The sequence below is a fragment of the Ipomoea nil genome, unplaced genomic scaffold (assembly GCF_001879475.1).
Source record: "Ipomoea nil cultivar Tokyo-kokei standard unplaced genomic scaffold, Asagao_1.1 scaffold2283, whole genome shotgun sequence".
NCBI lineage: Eukaryota > Viridiplantae > Streptophyta > Magnoliopsida > Solanales > Convolvulaceae > Ipomoea > Ipomoea nil.
In genome coordinates, this window is record NW_017618711.1 from 4,532,122 (window position 1) to 4,551,329 (window position 19,208).

Consider the following 19,208-nt stretch of genomic DNA (forward strand, 5'->3'; position numbering starts at 1 on the left):
TCTTTTGGATACTGACACTTTCTTGCGTGAGAGACACGAAAACAAAGGTACATGAAAAGATATGGTAAATTATTATGAAGCATAGTGAAGCAATCACATATTAGGTCATTTCAATCATTCCGATCTCATGCCTTAAAAGAGAGAATCTTGTCTCACTCAGAGGTTTAGTGAGTATATCTGCCAATTGATCATCGTATTAACATATTCGAGAGCAATGTCTTTCTTTTCAACATGATCACGAATAAAATGATACTTGATATCAATGTGCTTGGTCCGAGAGTGTAGAACTGGATTGTGTGTGATTGCTATAGCACTTGTATTATCACACTTAATGCTCACTTCTTGGGCATTTATCCATAGTCTCTTAATTGATGTCTCATCCATAAGATTTGAGCACAACAACTTCCAGCTGCTATGTATTCGGCCTCAGCCGTACTAGTAGCAATGGAATGTTGTTTCTTGCTAAACCAAGACACAAGTCTTCCTCCTAGGAACTGACATGTTCCCGAGGTACTTTTTCGATCGATTCGACAACCTGCGAAGTCTGCATCTGAGTATCCTATCAGATCAAATGATCCTTCTTTCGGATACCAGAGGCCGACATTTTGTGTGCCCTTTAAGATATCGCAATATCCTTTTAGTCGCACTCAGGTGACTTTCTTTCGGTTTAGCCTGAAAGCGAGCGGCATACACCAACAGCAAACGAGATATCGGGTCTACTTGCTGTTAGGTATAGAAGAGAGCCAATAATACCACGAAAATTTTTCTGATCAACTTCCTTTCCTTCATTGTCAATGTCCATCCTAAGAGATGTACTCATAGGTATTTTGACGGAACTTTTTCCATCAATGCCAAACTTTCGGATCAGATCTTTTTGTGTATTTGGCTTGGTTTATAAATATCCCATCAGGACATTTGTTTGACTTGTAAGCCTAGAAAATAATTCAGTTTCTCCATCATACTCATTTCAAATTTTCCTTTCATGGAGATTGGAGAATTTTTCACATAGATCTGGATTCGTGCTTCCAAAGATAATATCATCAACATATATTTGTACCAGTAGGATATGATCATTATCCTTTATACGAAAGAGTGTTTTGTCAACCACTCCTTTCGTGAAGCCACGATTGATTAGAAAACATGATAGTGTATCATACCAAGCTCGTGGAGCTTGTTTCAAACCGTAGAGAGCTTTCTTAAGGTGGTACACCTTTTCGAGGTCATTGTTGATAGCAAAACCAGGAGGTTGTTCAACATATACTTCTTCTTCAAGAAGTCCATTCAGGAAGGCGCTTTTGACATCCATTTGATAGACTTTGAAATTTTTGTAAGCTGCAAAAGCTAAGAATATTCGTATAGCTTCCAATCTGGCTACGGGGGCGAAGGTTTCATCAAAATCAATACCTTCCTCCTGACAATATCCTTTAGCCACAAGGCGAGCTTTGTTCCTAACAATGAGTCCATCTTCACTCATTTTGTTTCTAAAAACCCATTTAGTTCCAATGACATTTTGATGTGATGGTCTTGGTACTAGTTCCCATACTTCATTTCGTTCAAATTGATGAAGTTCTTCTTGCATAGCTATTACCCAGTCAGGATCACATAAAGCTTCATCTACAGATTTCGGCTCTATTTGGGATAAGAAGCATGCCATCATACTTTCGTGTAATGACGCTCTTGTTCTAACACCTTCTTGAACATCTCCAATAACTTGATCTGGTGGATGATCTTTCAACCATCTAAGATCTGGCTCAAAGACATCTTGAGAAGGCTGAGTATCCATCTCTGGGATATAAGGGAGGTCTATGTAGATCATTGGTTCAGATGGTGCGTTTCTAGAAGGATTGATAGGTTGATTTCCATTTGCTTGTTCAGATGACATTTCGAGTTCTGGTACTTTCGGCTGATACTTCATGTAGGATGAAAGTAAGTCTTCTTCGTCTGAGATGTCTTCGTCTACGGATTTCTGGGTATTTTGAGCTGGGATAGCAGGTACCTTGTATCCAGAGGGGTTTTTCTCAGATTGCTCATCAAATTTGACGTGGATGGATTCTTCGATAATCATTGTTCGCTTGTTCAGAACTCTGAATGCTTTGCTTATGGATGAATATCCCATGAATAATCCTTCGTCAACTCTTTCGTCAAATGCTTTAAGATAGCTTTTGCCATTGTTGTGAATAAAACACCTGCACCCAAAAACATGAAAATATCCAATATTTGGAGTCTTACCTTTCCATAGCTCATATGGTGTTTTGTTGTGAGACTTGTTGATTAAGGATCTGTTCTGTGTATAGCATGCGGTGTTTATGGCTTCAGCCCAAAATCTCTTTGGTAGACCTGAGTGTGAGATCATTGTTCGTGCTGCTTCTTTTAGAGTTCTATTTCTTCTTTCGGCTACTCCATTTTGCTGAGGCGTTCGTGCTGCCGAGAGTTGATGAAATATTCCATTTTGAGCACAAAAATCCTTTATCACTTTGTTGACAAATTCGGTTCCTTGATCCGATCTGATTCTTGTTATTTTGACTTCCTTTTCTGTTTGAAGTTGCTTCAGAAGATTTGGCAGAGCCGTTTCTGTTTCATTCTTCTTTTTCAAGAAAAGAACCCATGTATATCTTGAAAATTCATCTACTACCACAAGGGTGTACTTTCTTCCGCTTAAACTTGCTGGATCTATTGGTCCAAAAAGATCCATGTGCAGAAGGCTTAGAGATCGAGAACTTGTGTCTACATCTTTTGACTTGAAGGACGATCTCAGCTGTTTTCCCTTTTGGCAGGCATCACATAACCTATCTTTCGTGTAAGATGTTTCGGGTAAGCCTCTCACAAGATTCCTTTTTGCAAGCTTATTTATTGTCTTCATGTTCAAGTGGCTTAGCTTGTTGTGCCATTCTTGATTGAGATCTGCATTGCTCTTAGCTACAAGACAAATGTTAGTATTAGAAGAATTTAATGAAATTACATACATGTTCTTCTTTCGTTGGCCTGTAAGTGCTGTCCTGCCATCCTTCGTGTTTATGATTTTGCACTCTTCTTTAAGGAATTCTACTTTGTATCCTTTATCGCAGAACTGACTTGTGCTTAGAAGGTTGAATTTAAGTCCTTCTACATAAGAGACATCTTGTATGATTATTCCTTTCTTGATGATATCTCCTTTTCCTCGAGTTTGGCCACTTGTTTCTCCTCCAAAGATGACTTTGGGTCCATTTATTTCTTTGAAGTTGCTCAAAATTGTTTTGTCACCAGTCATATGTCTTGAGCATCCACTGTCTACATACCATATGACCTGTTTCTCCTGCATCAAAGATCATGTATTTTTAGGTACCCACTTAGTTTCGGGTCCTTGGGGGTTAGTAGTCAATTTTGGAACCCACATTAACCTAGAGTGCACATGACTCATCCTTGGTCCTTTGTATCCGTTGGAGGTGCGATAATCGAAATAAACACTGGCAAAGATTTTGTCCTTATACTTCCTTTGTTGTTCTTTTGGTGGAGGATTTTCATAATGCCAACGATAATTGGTTTGTTTACGTCGATGTGTTATCTTTAGAGCTTTCCTCGAGAGGAGTTCCGGGTAAACAAACCAATCTTCTTCTGAAGGCCCAGTCCTTCCATTCCCATACCCAGATCTTCTGAGGATCCTTTCAGGTTGTCCGTTCTTTGAGATTTCCTGAGCAGAATTCTTTGGACGAAATTGCCTCTGGTTAACATTTGTCTTTTTATAGGATCGAGAATTCCAGTTAGGCTGACTCAATTTTTGGTGTGGACTTTTTCCACTGCCATTTGGTCCATTCCTTTTGACACATATTTGTCTAGGATTGCCTTTACTAGGTTTTCTCTTTCCTGTTTCCACAATTCGTTGTACAGCCTTTCCTTTTGGTTGGCTTGTTGATTGTGGTGCTGTGACATTGTTATGTACCATCATAGGCTCGGGCAGCTGGGTTGGTCCTTGAACAAATATGGTTGCAAGACTCTCATGTGAGTATGCATTCGTGGATTTGTTCGTTTCGACTTGTGAAGAGGAGCTGGAGTTAAAACCAATTCCGGTTTTCTCTCCGGGCAGTCTGGATTCGTTTAACATTCTGTCCATTAAGTTGGATGACTTGTTAAACTTGTCCAATACTTCAAGCAATTCTTGCTCTCTCTTTTCTTTTGCTGTGCACTGCTCCTTAAGAGCGAGAACATTTTTCTCGAGCTGCTCCTTAGCAATGATCAGCATTTTGTTCTCAATGCGAACTTGCTCTAATTCATTATGGCTAGTCATGAGCCGAGAGTTCTCCTCTTTTAACTTGGAGTAAGTGCTATTTATTAACTTAAACCTCCTCATCATTTTAGTGACAGATTCACTGGAGGTTTGACTCACTAAAGAACTTGATTCGGCTGAAGAGCAAGAAGAAGATTGAGAGTTTACCTCTTCTTCATCTGCCATGAGGCATAGATCCTCTGATTCTTGGCTGTAGAGGCATAGTAGTCCTTTCTCCTCATCACTGCTTTCGTCTTCTGAGCTTGAGCTTGAGGTACTACTTTCGGGTATAGCTTTTTCAGTGTTTTCGGCAACCACCATTGCTTTTCTTCTTCCCTCACTCTTGGAATTTGATGATTCTGGTTTATCACTTTTCTTGTGCTTTTCTCCAGATTCCCTTGAAGAGCTTGTGATATTGTCTCCATCTTGATATTTGCTAACCATTGGATAGGGGCAGTTTGCTTTGAAGTGCCCTGGCTTTCGGCAGTTGTAGCACAACAGCTGTGAATCAGTGGTTTCGGTCTTTGAGGCCTGAGGAAAGCTTTCATGCCTCTTTCGGTGGCTTGACCGTTGTGGATCTTGAAAGTTGTTCTTTCTCATGAATCTTTTCATTTTCCTGACAAATAGGGCATATTGTTCGTCAGTTAAAAAATCACAAGAGTTAGATTTCGACCTGTTAGGGGTTGATGCCGCCTGATTTGCTACGAGGGCAATATTTCTCATTTCTGGTTCCTCGGCATCTTTCGGTTCATGTTCAAACTCATATGCTTTGAGATCACTGAAGATTTTGGCTGTGGGTGTTGTTTTCATGTCACGATTATCTCTCATTGCGATGACCTTCATTTCCCATGACTTCGGCAATCCACGAAGAATTTTTAGATTCATCTCCTTTTCGGTGAGTTCTTTTCCAAGGTCTGATAAGTCTCCCATTAATCTTGTGAATCTTAACTCCATCTCCATGATCGTCTCATTTGGTTGCATCTTAAAGTCTTCGAACTTCTTCATGGCTATTGTCAGTTTGTTGTCCTTTTCTTGTTCATCTCCTTCTCCCAAGTCCATTAGAACTTTCCATACTTCCATAGCATTTTTACATTTTCTGACTCTGGGGAAGAGTGAATCATCTAGAGAGTTGTAAAGAATGTTCCTCGCCACATTGTCCAGGTTTGCTCTTGTTCTTTCTTCCGAGTTATACTGCTCTTTCGGCTTTGGTATTATTTGTGGAGCATCTGGTCCTTGAGCAGCAGCCTGTGCATTTGCCATCATCACTGTGATAGGTCCAGTAGTTATGACGTCCCACATTTCATCATGAATAGAGCACAGAAGAGCCTGCATTCTTAATTTCCAGTCATCAAACTTGGCAAAACTAAAAGCAAGCTGTCTAGAACGATTTTGTGCATGTTCCTTTTCCATTTTTTTTTAAAAAAAAATCGTGCAACTAGGAAGATCCCAAAAAAAAATCAAAGGTGGATCTACCAAGCAGTAAAACGCAAAAAGCCTTCACCGTTCAAGGTATTCGGCTTTGATACCACTTGTTGGTCCCGATAGATTGTATGGTGAGTCTAGAGGGGGGGGGGGGGGTGAATAGACTCTCGTTTTTCTTTAAATTCTTTAACAGAAAAACCTTGACAACACTTTTGAGTAGGATAAGCACAGCGGAAAGATTATTAAGAGAGGGTTGCACGAGTTTGATTAGAAGATGAGATAAGTGATGAAAAGGATGATATGCAAGCAGTAAACTAAAGCAGTAAGTAAAGAGAGGAGTGAGACGAGATTTTATAGTGGTTCGGCCAAACTTTGCCTACTTCCACTCTTCTTCCACAACTGCTGGAAGGATTGCACTATCACTTCTTTAGTACAAATACACAAAGACTTCCTTGATCACTAAGCCGGACAGCCTTTGAAGGTTTTTCAACTCCGAGAGTTTACTCCGCCTCTATCAACTTCTTCTTCTAAGTTGAGGTTGGTGAGAAAGTATTTCTTGATTCCTCCAACTGTGAAGTCTTGTAGGTGTGGGATGATTGCTTCAAATGTGCAAGACTTCTTACAAGATGTAGGGCAGTGATGGATGATCTACTTCAAATGCCTTAACACCTTAACTAGCTGGTTCACAAAAAGCTTTGAGATTTGTTCACTTTTAAGAGCTTTTTGCAAGAGAGTGAGTAGAGATAAAATGAACCAGCACCTTCTTAGTTGATAAAGGTTGGTTTATATAGGTGATGAAAATTCATCCGTTGGAGGGAAATGAATTTTTAAACCTTTTATCTGTTGGACAAGGACCATGGAGCCTCATGCATTTAATGCTTCATTAATGGGTTTGTACTATGTAGCCGTTGAAGGTATGGAGGATCTGATGACTTTTGTCTTTTAGCTCCAGAGATAGTACAACTTCATTAAATGCTCTTCGGGTAGCGTGTCCCATGAGTTGAGGTCCTTATTGTCCTAGGATGTTGTCACATCAGACAGGTAGAACATTCTTCTTGTTGATGAGAAGAAGAATACTTGTTGAAAAGAACTGTCTTCTTAATGACAACTCCTTCTTTCGTTGCTGTGGAGTCTTCTTTCGTCTTGATCAGCCTATCTTCTATTCATAACTCCTTTCGTGTGTTTGTTCTAGCTTAACACGAATTACATATGAGTTATGGCAACTTTCGTCTAGAACGAAAGTAGCGATACAATAAAAACGAAAGAGTTAGGGGTCTACTTTCTACATTACATTGGTATCATCAAAATCCTAATACATGGTTCCTAACAGTGACATTCTTGACAAAGAATTTAAATGATAAACCTTTAAATCATTTATATTAAAATTTTTAAATGAAAACAATGTTGCGATAACAAAAATGATGTTGAGATGACTGAGTTGGTCTAAGGTGCTAGATTAAGGTTCTGGTCCGAAAGGGCGTGGGTTCAAATCCCACTCTCAACAATGATTATAGTTTCTAACTAAATTTCAAAATCAGGTTTGCATATCCAATTACTCCGTATTAAAATGCCCAAAGTGAAGTTAGTTCGGAAATTTGCTCCCGTAATTTGAAACTTTCCTTTTTAAAGTTCAAAACCAAATACTCCGTATTAAAATGTCCAAAGTTAAGTTAGTTCGGAAATAAGCTCCCGTAATTTGAAGCTTTCCCTTTTAAAGTTCAAATCCAATTACTGTGTATTAAAATGTCGAAAGTTAAGTTAGTTCGGAAATTTGCTCATGTAATTTGAAACTTTCCATTTTAAAGTTCAAATCCAAATACTCCGTATAAAAATGTACAAAGTTAAGTTAGTTCGGAAATAAGCTCCCGTAATTTGAAGCTTTCCCTTTTAAAGTTAAAATCGAATTACTGTGTATTAAAACGTCCAAAGTTAAGTTAGTTCGAAAATTTGCTCATGTAATTTGAAACTTTCCATTTTAAATTTCAAAACATCTCTATACGATACCGTTTCTTTTTAGTTCAATACTCGGACTAAGGGACGCAACTAGCAAAAAAGAAAAAATAAAAAAAAAGGAAACTATTACCTTAACGCAAATAAAGAATCTATTTATAAATAATTTTTTTTTTTTTTACTTTTAATTATTCTTGTGGCCAACACACTCAACAACCTTTTATTCACGATCATCACTATATAAAGATACGAAGTGACATTCTTAACAAAGAATTTAAATGTTAAACTTTTAAATCATTTATATTTAAATTGTTAAATGAAAACAATGTTGCGATAACCAAAATAATGTTGAGATGGCTGAGTTGGTCTAAGGCCCCAGATTAAGGTTCTGGTCCGAAAGGGCGTGGGTTCAAATCCCACTCTGAACAATGATTATAGTTTCTAACTAACTTTCAAAATCAGGTTTGCATATCCAATTACTCCGTATTAAAATGCCCAAAGTGAAGTTAGTTCGGAAATTTGCTCCCGTAATTTGAAGCTTTCCTTTTTAAAGTTCAAAACCAAATACTCCGTATTAAAATGTCCAAAGTTAAGTTAGTTCGGAAATAAGCTCCCGTAATTTGAAGCTTTCCCTTTTAAAGTTCAAATCCAATTACTGTGTATTAAAATGTCGAAAGTTAAGTTAGTTCGGAAATTTGCTCATGTAATTTGAAACTTTCCATTTTAAAGTTCAAAACATCTCTCTACGACACCAGTTTCTTTCTAGTTCAATACTCGCACTAAGGGACGCAACTAGCAAAAAAGAAAAAATAAAAAAATAGGAAACTATTACCTTAACGCCAATAAAGAAACTATTTATAAATAAGATTTTTTTTTTGATTTTAAATATACTTGTGGCCAACACACTCAACAACCTTTTATTCACGATCAGCACTATATAAAGATACGAAGTGACATTCTTGACAAAGAATTTAAATGATAAACTTTTAAATCATTTATATTAAAATTGTTAAATGAAAACAATGTTGCGATAACAAAAATGATGTTGAGATGGCTGAGTTGGTCTAAGGCGCCAGATTAAGGTTTTGGTTTGAAAGGGCGTGGGTTCAAATCCCACTCTCAACAATGATTATAGTTTCTAACTAAATTTCAAAATCAGGTTTGCATATCCAATTACTCCGTATTAAAATGCCCAAAGTGAAGTTAGGGGGGTGTATTCAATCATGACTTTTGTAGAGTTTTAAAATGATAGATTTTAATAAACTTTGATTGACTTTCACAGAGTCATTTAAAACTTTTTAAAACTTTATAGGACTCTATAAAAGTCTATATAAAAAACATTCATAGACTTTTATCAACTTTTTATTTTAAAAAGTCTACAAAAGTCATTGAAATTCTAAATTGAATACACCCTTACAAACTTTCAATGACTTTGATTCTTATCATTTATAATTTTCTTACAAAACATTTATAATATATCATAAAATTCTTCTTATTATATAGTTCTTCACCCACATCAACATTCTCAAGATTATTATTTTTTATCCATAGTATGCTGAGACTTATATACTAATTACTTATTATTCAAAAAAAAATGCTAATTACTTATATATATTATTAATAAACATCAACAAAAAAAAACTATTTCATTAGAAAGTCATAACAATATTATACAATAAAATTTATAATAAAAGAATTGATCAAATAAAATATTTAAAAATATAATTACAAGTTCCATAAAATAAAAAAATAAAAATCTAATATTAATAATATATATAAAAAAAATTATACTTGATATATTGCTAGACATCTATCATGCAGAGTACTATTATTTGCAATAGCAATTTAAGACTGCAAACAGCAACAAGGTGCTATTGTTTGTAACCCCAAATTGTTATGGCGAACAGTAGTTCGCTATTCGTAGTAACTTGTTCGTTAAAAAAGGAAAAATATATATTACAAATATAAGCATAAAAAGAATAAAAAACAAAATATATAAGTATTTATATGAATATTATGAAACTTATACTAAAATTTGACAATGAAAAATTTGCTTTGTTCATGTATTTAGAGGGAATTAGAGAAAGTTAGGGATAAAAAATTCATAGAAAAAATAAAAATCAATAAAAAAAAGCAATAATGAAGTAAAAATAATATTATTTCAAATTTTTAGATGAAGATTGTAAAGTTTAGGAGAGAGAAAAATTAGTAGAGTTTAGGTATGAGGAAAATATAGGAAAATGAAGAAAAAAATAATTTTATTGAATTTAGATATGTTTATAAAGTTTAAATAGGGAGAAAAAAATAGAGTTTTAATAGAGAGAGAAAACATTCAAAGTTGTAAGAAAGAAAATTTTGAAATCTTGGGGTTGATGGTTGGATTTCAACTATTTATATTTGAGAAGAAAAAGTCTACAAAAGTCTTAAAATTAAAAAGTCTACAAAAGTTCATAACTTTTGAATACCACATGACTTTTAAAGACTCTTTAAAAGTCTTAATCGAATACCATACGACTTTTAAAGACTCTTTAAAAATCTTGATTTAATACCGCCTGACTTTTAAAGACTCTCTAAAAGTTTGAATCGAATACCTCCAAACTTTTAAAGTTCATAAAAGCCTTTAAAAGTCGATGAAAGTCATGATTGAATACACCCCCCTTAGTTCGGAAATTTGCTCCCGTAATTTGAAACTTTCCTTTTTAAAGTTCAAAACCAAATACTCCGTATTAAAATGTCCAAAGTTAAGTTAGTTCGGAAATAAGCTCCCGTAATTTGAAGCTTTCCCTTTTAAAGTTCAAATCCAATTACTGTGTATTAAAATGTCGAAAGTTAAGTTAGTTCGGAAATTTGCTCATGTAATTTGAAACTTTCCATTTTAAAGTTCAAATCGAAATACTCCGTATAAAAATGTACAAAGTTAAGTTAGTTCGGAAATAAGCTCCCGTAATTTGAAGCTTTCCCTTTTTAAAGTTAAAATCGAATTATTGTGTATTAAAACGTCCAAAGTTAAGTTAGTTCGAAAATTTGCTCATGTAATTTGAAACTTTCCAATTTAAAGTTCAAAACATCTCTCTACGACACCAGTTTCTTTCTAGTTCAATACTCGCACTAAGGGACGCAACTAGCAAAAAAGAAAAAATAAAAAAAGAGGAAACTATTACCTTAACGCAAATAAAGAAACTATTTATAAATAAGATTTTTTTTTTTGATTTTAATTATACTTGTGGCCAACACACTCAACAACCTTTTATTCACGATCAGCACTATATAAAGATACGAAGTGACATTCTGGACAAAGAATTTAAATGATAAACTTTTAAATCATTTATATTAAAATTGTTAAATGAAAACAATGTTGCGATAACAAAAATAATGTTGAGAGGGCCGAGTTGGTCTAAGGTGCCAGATTAAGGTTCTGGTCCGAAAGGGCGTGGGTTCAAATCCCACTCTCAACAATGATCATTGTTTCTAACTAAATTTCAAAATCAGGTTTGCATATCCAATTACTCCGTATTAAAATGCCCAAAGTGAAGTTAGTTCGGAAATTTGCTCTCGTAATTTGAAGCTTTCCTTTTTAAAGTTCAAAACCAAATACTCCGTATTAAAATGTTCAAAGTTAAGTTAGTTCGGAAATAAGCTCCCGTAATTTGAAGCTTTCCCTTTTAAAGTTCAAATCCAATTACTGTGTATTAAAATGTCGAAAGTTAAGTTAGTTCGGAAATTTGCTCATGTAATTTGAAACTTTCCATTTTAAAGTTCAAAACATCTCTCTACGACACCAGTTTCTTTCTAGTTCAATACTCGCACTAAGGGACGCAACTAGCAAAAAAGAAAAAATAAAAAAACAGGAAACTATTTCCTTAACGCCAATAAAGAAACTATTTATAAATAAGATTTTTTTTTTAATTTTAATTATACTTGTGGCCAACACACTCAACAACCTTTTATTCACGATCAGCACTATATAAAGATACGAAGTGACATTCTTGACAAAGAATTTAAATGATAAACTTTTAAATCATTTATATTAAAATTGTTAAATGAAAACAATGTTGCGATAACAAAAATGATGTTGAGATGGCCGAGTTGGTCTAAGGCCCTAGATTAAGGTTCTGGTCCGAAAGGGCGTGGGTTCAAATCCCACTCTCAATAATGATTATAGTTTCAAATTAAATTTCAAAATCAGGTTTGCATATCTAATTACTCCGTATTAAAATTAAAATGCCCAAAGTGAAGTTAGTTCGGAAATTTGCTCTCGTAATTTGAAGATTTCCTTTTTAAAGTTCAAAACCAAATACTCCGTATTAAAATGTCCAAAGTTAAGTTAGTTCGGAAATAAGCTCCGGTAATTTGAAGCTTTCCCGTTTAAAGTTCAAATCCAATTACCGTGTATTAAAATGTCGAAAGTTAAGTTAGTTCGGAAATTTGTTCATGTAATTTGAAACTTTCCATTTTAAAGTTCAAATCCAAATACTCCGTATAAAAATGTACAAAGTTAAGTTAGTTCGGAAATAAGCTCCCGTAATTTGAAGCTTTCCCTTTTAAAGTTAAAATCGAATTACTGTGTATTAAAACGTCCAAAGTTAAGTAATTCGAAAATTTGCTCATGTAATTTGAAACTTTCCATTTTAAATTTCAAAACATCTCTATACGATACCGTTTCTTTTTAGTTCAATACTCGCACTATGGGACGCAACTAGCAAAAAAGAAAAAAATAAAAAAAAAGGAAACTATTACCTTAACGCAAATAAAGAAACTAGCAAATAAAGAAACTATTTATAAATAAGTTTTTTTTTTTTTTTTTTTTTTTTTTTTACTTTTAATTATTCTTGTGGCCAACACACTCAACAACCATTTATTCAGATCATCACTATATAAAGATACGAAGTGACATTCTTAACAAAGAATTTAAATGTTAAACTTTTAAATCATTTATATTTAAATTGTTAAATGAAAACAATGTTGCGATAACCAAAATAATGTTGAGATGGCTGAGTTGGTCTAAGGCCCCAGATTAAGGTTCTGGTCCGAAAGGGCGTGGGTTCAAATCCCACTCTCAACAATGATTATAGTTTCTAACTAAATTTCAAAATCAGGTTTGCATATCCAATTACTCCGTATTAAAATGCCCAAAGTGAAGTTAGTTCGGAAATTTGCTCCCGTAATTTGAAGCTTTCCTTTTTAAAGTTCAAAGCCAAATACTCCGTATTAAAATGTCCAAAGTTAAGTTAGTTCGGAAATAAGCTCCCGTAATTTGAAGCTTTCCCTTTTAAAGTTCAAATCCAATTACTGTGTATTAAAATGTCGAAAGTTAAGTTAGTTCGGAAATTTGCTCATGTAATTTGAAACTTTCCATTTTAAAGTTCAAAACATCTCTCTACCACACTAGTTTCTTTCTAGTTCAATACTCGCACTAAGGGACGCAACTAGCAAAAAAGAAAAAATAAAAAAACAAGAAACTATTACCTTAACGCCAATAAAGAAACTATTTATAAATAAGATTTTTTTTTGATTTTAATTATACTTGTGGCCAACACACTCAACAACCTTTTATTCACGATCAGCACTATATAAAGATACGAAGTGACATTCTTGACAAAGAATTTAAATGATAAACTTTTAAATCATTTATATTAAAATTGTTAAATGAAAACAATGTTGCAACAACAAAAATAATGTTGAGATGACCGAGTTGGTCTAAGGTGCCAGATTAAGGTTCTGGTCCGAAAGGGCGTGGGTTCAAATCCCACTCTCAACAATGATTATAGTTTCTAACTAAATATCAAAATCAGGATTGCATATCAAATTACTCCGTATTAAAATGCCCAAAGTGAAGTTAGTTCGGAAATTTGCTCCCGTAATTTGAAGCTTTCCTTTTTAAAGTTCAAAACCAAATACTCCGTATTAAAATGTCCAAAGTTAAGTTAGTTCGGAAATAAGCTCCCGTAATTTGAAGCTTTCCCTTTTAAAGTTCAAATCCAATTACTGTGTATTAAAATGTCGAAAGTTAAGTTAGTTCGGAAATTTGCTCATGTAATTTGAAACTTTCCATTTTAAAGTTCAGAACATCTCTCTACCACACTAGTTTCTTTCTAATTCAATACTTGCACTAAGGGACGCAACTAGCAAAAAAGAAAAAATAAAAAAACAAGAAACTATTACCTTAACGCCAATAAAGAAACTATTTATAAATAAGTTTTTTTTTTTTGATTTTAATTATACTTGTGGCCAACACACTCAACAACCTTTTATTCACGATCAGCACTATATAAAGATACGAAGTGACATTCTTGACAAAGAATTTAAATGATAAACTTTTAAATCATTTATATTAAAATTGTTAAATGAAAACAATGTTGCAATGACAAAAATAATGTTGAGATGGCCGAGTTGGTCTAAGGCGCTAGATTAAGGTTCTGGTTCTAAAGGGCGTGGGTTCAAATCGCACTCTTAACAATGATTATAGTTTCTAACTAAATTTCAAAATCAGGTTTGCATATCCAATTACTCCGTATTAAAATGCCCAAAGTGAAATTAGTTCGGAAATTTGCTCTCGTAATTTGAAGCTTTCCTTTTTAAAGTTCAAAACCAAATACTCCGTATTAAAATGTCCAAAGTTAAGTTAGTTCGGAAATAAGCTCCCGTAATTTGAAGCTTTCCCTTTTAAAGTTCAAATCCAATTACGGTGTATTAAAATGTCGAAAGTTAAGTTAGTTCGGAAATTTGCTCATGTAATTTGAAACTTTCCATTTTAAAGTTCAAAACATCTCTCTACGACACCAGTTTCTTTCTAGTTCAATACTCGCACTAAGGGACGCAACTAGCAAAAAAGAAAAAATAAAAAAACAGGAAACTATTACCTTAACTCCAATAAAGAAACTATTTATAAATAAGATTTTTTTTTTTGATTTTAATTATACTTGTGGCCAACACACTCAACAACCTTTTATTCACGATCAGCACTATATAAAGATACGAAGTGAAATTCTTGACAAAGAATTTAAATGATAAACTTTTAAATCATTTATATTAAAATTGTTAAATGAAAACAATGTTGCGATAACAAAAATGATGTTGAGATGTCCGAGTTGGTCTAAGGCGCCAGATTAAGGTTCTGGTTCGAAAGGGTGTGGGTTTAAATCCCACTCTCAACAATGTGAAATTATAATTTCTAACTAAATTTCAAAATCAGGTTTGCATATCCAATTACTCCGTATTAAAATGCCCAAAGTGAAGTTAGTTCGGAAATTTGCTCCCGTAATTTGAAGCTTTCCTTTTTAAAGTTCAAAACCAAATACTCCGTATTAAAATGTCCAAAGTTAAGTTACTTCGGAAATAAGCTCCCGTAATTTGAAGCTTTCCCTTTTAAAGTTCAAATCCAATTACCGTGTATTAAAATGTCGAAAGTTAATTTAGTTCGGAAATTTGCTCATGTAATTTGAAACTTTCCATTTTAAAGTTCAAAACATCTCTCTACGACACCAGTTTCTTTATAGTTCAATACTCGCACTAAGGGACGCAACTAGCAAAAAAGAAAAAATAAAAAAACAGGAAACTATTACCTTAACGCCAATAAAGAAACTATTTATAAATAAGATTTTTTTTTTTTGATTTTAATTATACTTGTGGCCAACACACTCAACAACCTTTTATTCACGATCAGCACTATATAAAGATACGAAGTGACATTCTTGACAAAGAATTTAAATGATAAACTTTTAAATCATTTATATTAAAATTGTTAAATGAAAACAATGTTGCAACAACAAAAATAATGTTGAGATGACCGAGTTGGTCTAAGGTGCCAGATTAAGGTTCTGGTCCGAAAGGGCGTGGGTTCAAATCCCACTCTCAACAATGATTATAGTTTCTAACTAAATATCAAAATCAGGATTGCATATCAAATTACTCCGTATTAAAATGCCCAAAGTGAAGTTAGTTCGGAAATTTGCTCCCGTAATTTGAAGCTTTCCTTTTTAAAGTTCAAAACCAAATACTCCGTATTAAAATGTCCAAAGTTAAGTTAGTTCGGAAATAAGCTCCCGTAATTTGAAGCTTTCCCTTTTAAAGTTCAAATCCAATTACTGTGTATTAAAATGTCGAAAGTTAAGTTAGTTCGGAAATTTGCTCATGTAATTTGAAACTTTCCATTTTAAAGTTCAGAACATCTCTCTACCACACTAGTTTCTTTCTAGTTCAATACTCGCACTAAGGGACGCAACTAGCAAAAAAGAAAAAATAAAAAAACAAGAAACTATTACCTTAACGCCAATAAAGAAACTATTTATAAATAAGATTTTTTTTTTGATTTTAATTATACCTGTGGCCAACACATTCAACAACCTTTTATTCACGATCAGCACTATATAAAGATACGAAGTGACATTCTTGACAAAGAATTTAAATGATAAACTTTTAAATCATTTATATTAAAATTGTTAAATGAAAATAATGTTGCGATAAGAAAATAATGTTGAGATGGCCAAGTTGGTCTAAGGCGCCAGATTAAGGTTCTGGTCCGAAAGGGCGTGGGTTCAAATCCCACTCTCAACAATGATTATAGTTTCTAACTAAATTTCAAAATCAGGTTTGCATATCAATTTACTCCGTATTAAAATGCCCAAAGTGAAGTTAGTTCGGAAATTTGCTCTCGTAATTTGAAGCTTTCCTTTTTAAAGTTCAAAACCAAATACTCCGTATTAAAATGTCCAAAGTTAAGTTAGTTCGGAAATAAGCTCCCGTAATTTGAAGCTTTACCTTTTAAAGTTCAAATCCAATTACCGTGTATTAAAATGTCGAAAGTTAATTTAGTTCGGAAATTTGCTCATGTAATTTGAAACTTTCCATTTTAAAGTTCAAAACATCTCTCTACGACACCAGTTTCTTTCTAGTTCAATACTCGCACTAAGGGACGCAACTAGCAAAAAAGAAAAAATAAAAAAACAGGAAACTATTACCTTAACTCCAATAAAGAAACTATTTATAAATAAGATTTTTTTTTGATTTTAATTATACTTGTGGCCAACACACTCAACAACCTTTTATTCACGATCAGCACTATATAAAGATACGAAGTGACATTCTTGACAAAGAATTTAAATGATAAACTTTTAAATCATTTATATTAAAATTGTTAAATGAAAACAATGTTGCAACAACAAAAATAATGTTGAGATGACCGAGTTGGTCTAAGGTGCCAAATTAAGGTTCTGGTCCGAAAGGGCGTGGGTTCAAATCCCACTCTCAACAATGATTATAGTTTCTAACTAAATATCAAAATCAGGATTGCATATCAAATTACTCCGTATTAAAATGCCCAAAGTGAAGTTAGTTCGGAAAGGGCTCTCGTAATTTGAAGCTTTCCTTTTTAAAGCTCAAAACCAAAATACTCCGTATTAAAATGTCCAAAGTTAAGTTAGTTCGGAAATAAGCTCCCGTAATTTGAAGCTTTCCCTTTTAAAGTTCAAATCCAATTACCGTGTATTAAAATGTCGAAAGTTAAGTTAGTTCGGAAATTTGCTCATGTAATTTGAAACTTTCCATTTTAAAGTTCACAACATCTCTCTACCACACCAGTTTCTTTCAAGTTCAATACTCGCACTAAGGGACGCAACTAGCAAAAAAGAAAAATTAAAAAAACAGGAAACTATTACCTTAACGCAAATAAAGAAACTATTTATAAATAAGATTTTTTTTTTTGATTTTAATTATACTTGTGGCCAACACACTCAACAACCTTTTATTCACGATCAGCACTATATAAAGATACGAAGTGACATTCTTGACAAAGAATTTAAATGATAAACTTTTAAATCATTTATATTAAAATTGTTAAATGAAAACAATGTTGCAACAACAAAAATAATGTTGAGATGACCGAGTTGGTCTAAGGTGCCAAATTAAGGTTCTGGTCCGAAAGGGCGTGGGTTCAAATCCCACTCTCAACAATGATTATAGTTTCTAACTAAATATCAAAATCAGGATTGCATATCAAATTACTCCGTATTAAAATGCCCAAAGTGAAGTTAGTTCGGAAAGGGCTCTCGTAATTTGAAGCTTTCCTTTTTAAAGTTCAAAACCAAAATACTCCGTATTAAAATGTCCAAAGTTAAGTTAGTTCGGAAATAAGCTCCCGTAATTTGAAGCTTTCCCTTTTAAAGTTCAAATCCAATTACCGTGTATTAAAATGTCGAAAGTTAAGTTAGTTCGGAAATTTGCTCATGTAATTTGAAACTTTCCATTTTAAAGTTCACAACATCTCTCTACCACACCAGTTTCTTTCAAGTTCAATACTCGCACTAAGGGACGCAACTAGCAAAAAAGAAAAATTAAAAAAACAGGAAACTATTACCTTAACGCAAATAAAGAAACTATTTATAAATAAGATTTTTTTTTTGATTTTAATTATACTTGTGGCCAACACACTCAACAACCTTTTATTCACGATCAGCACTATATAAAGATACGAAGTGACATTCTTGACAAAGAATTTAAATGATAAACTTTTAAATCATTTATATTAAAATTGTTAAATGAAAACAATGTTGCAACAACAAAAATAATGTTGAGATGACCGAGTTGGTCTAAGGTGCCAGATTAAGGTTCTGGTCTGAAAGGGCGTGGGTTCAAATCCCACTCTCAACAATGATTATAGTTTCTAACTAAATATCAAAATCAGGATTGCATATCAAATTACTCCGTATTAAAATGCCCAAAGTGAAGTTAGTTCGGAAAGGGCTCTCGTAATTTGAAGCTTTCCTTTTTAAAGTTCAAAACCAAAATACTCCGTATTAAAATGTCCAAAGTTAAGTTAGTTCGGAAATAAGCTCCCGTAATTTGAAGCTTTCCCTTTTAAAGTTCAAATCCAATTACCGTGTATTAAAATGTCGAAAGTTAAGTTAGTTCGGAAATTTGCTCATGTAATTTGAAACTTTCCATTTTAAAGTTCACAACATCTCTCTACCACACCAGTTTCTTTCAAGTTCAATACTCGCACTAAGGGACGCAACTAGCAAAAAAGAAAAATTAAAAAAACAGGAAACTATTACCTTAACGCAAATAAAGAAACTATTTATAAATAAGATTTTTTTTTTTGATTTTAATTATACTTGTGGCCAACACACTCAACAACCTTTTATTCACGATCAGCACTATATAAAGATACGAAGTGACATTCTTGACAAAGAATTTAAATGATAAACTTTAAAATCATTTATATTAAAATTGTTAAATGAAAATAATGTTGCGATAAGAAAAGTAATGTTGAGATGGCCAATTTGGTTTAAGGTGCCAGATTAAGGTTCTGGTCCAAAAGGGCGTGGGTTCAAATCCCACTCTCAACAATGATTATAGTTTCTAACTAAATTTCAAAATCAGGTTTGCATATCCAATTACTCCGTATTAAAATGCCCAAAGTGAAATTAGTTCGGAAATTTGCTCCCGTAATTTGAAGCTTTCCTTTTTAAAGTTCAAAACCAAATACTCCGTATTAAAATGTCCAAAGTTAAGTTAGTTCGGAAATAAGCTCCCGTAATTTGAAGCTTTCCCTTTTAAAGTTCAAATCCAATTACCGTGTATTAAAATGTCAAAAGTTAAT

The 19,208-nt window shown here is 33.4% G+C and overlaps 13 non-coding genes across 13 annotated transcripts; all 13 read left to right on the forward strand.

Annotated features, from left to right (window-relative positions):
• The first annotated feature begins 7,085 nt into the window (after nucleotides 1-7,085).
• Nucleotides 7,086-7,166, forward strand: TRNAL-AAG. Its single transcript has one exon. It is a non-coding gene; the product is annotated as a tRNA-Leu (tRNA).
• Nucleotides 7,167-7,959: 793 nt separating this feature from the next.
• Nucleotides 7,960-8,040, forward strand: TRNAL-AAG. The gene has a single exon. It is a non-coding gene; the product is annotated as a tRNA-Leu (tRNA).
• Nucleotides 8,041-8,656: 616 nt separating this feature from the next.
• TRNAL-AAG lies at nucleotides 8,657-8,737 on the forward strand. The gene has a single exon. It is a non-coding gene; the product is annotated as a tRNA-Leu (tRNA).
• A 2,249-nt stretch (nucleotides 8,738-10,986) lies between these two features.
• On the forward strand, nucleotides 10,987-11,067 carry TRNAL-AAG. The gene has a single exon. It is a non-coding gene; the product is annotated as a tRNA-Leu (tRNA).
• Nucleotides 11,068-11,683: 616 nt separating this feature from the next.
• Nucleotides 11,684-11,764, forward strand: TRNAL-AAG. Its single transcript has one exon. It is a non-coding gene; the product is annotated as a tRNA-Leu (tRNA).
• Nucleotides 11,765-12,593: 829 nt separating this feature from the next.
• On the forward strand, nucleotides 12,594-12,674 carry TRNAL-AAG. Its single transcript has one exon. It is a non-coding gene; the product is annotated as a tRNA-Leu (tRNA).
• A 615-nt stretch (nucleotides 12,675-13,289) lies between these two features.
• On the forward strand, nucleotides 13,290-13,370 carry TRNAL-AAG. Its single transcript has one exon. It is a non-coding gene; the product is annotated as a tRNA-Leu (tRNA).
• Nucleotides 13,371-15,388: 2,018 nt separating this feature from the next.
• On the forward strand, nucleotides 15,389-15,469 carry TRNAL-AAG. The gene has a single exon. It is a non-coding gene; the product is annotated as a tRNA-Leu (tRNA).
• Nucleotides 15,470-16,084: 615 nt separating this feature from the next.
• TRNAL-AAG lies at nucleotides 16,085-16,165 on the forward strand. The gene has a single exon. It is a non-coding gene; the product is annotated as a tRNA-Leu (tRNA).
• A 615-nt stretch (nucleotides 16,166-16,780) lies between these two features.
• On the forward strand, nucleotides 16,781-16,861 carry TRNAL-AAG. The gene has a single exon. It is a non-coding gene; the product is annotated as a tRNA-Leu (tRNA).
• A 617-nt stretch (nucleotides 16,862-17,478) lies between these two features.
• TRNAL-AAG lies at nucleotides 17,479-17,559 on the forward strand. The gene has a single exon. It is a non-coding gene; the product is annotated as a tRNA-Leu (tRNA).
• A 616-nt stretch (nucleotides 17,560-18,175) lies between these two features.
• Nucleotides 18,176-18,256, forward strand: TRNAL-AAG. Its single transcript has one exon. It is a non-coding gene; the product is annotated as a tRNA-Leu (tRNA).
• Nucleotides 18,257-18,873: 617 nt separating this feature from the next.
• TRNAL-AAG lies at nucleotides 18,874-18,954 on the forward strand. The gene has a single exon. It is a non-coding gene; the product is annotated as a tRNA-Leu (tRNA).
• Nucleotides 18,955-19,208: the final 254 nt, after the last annotated feature.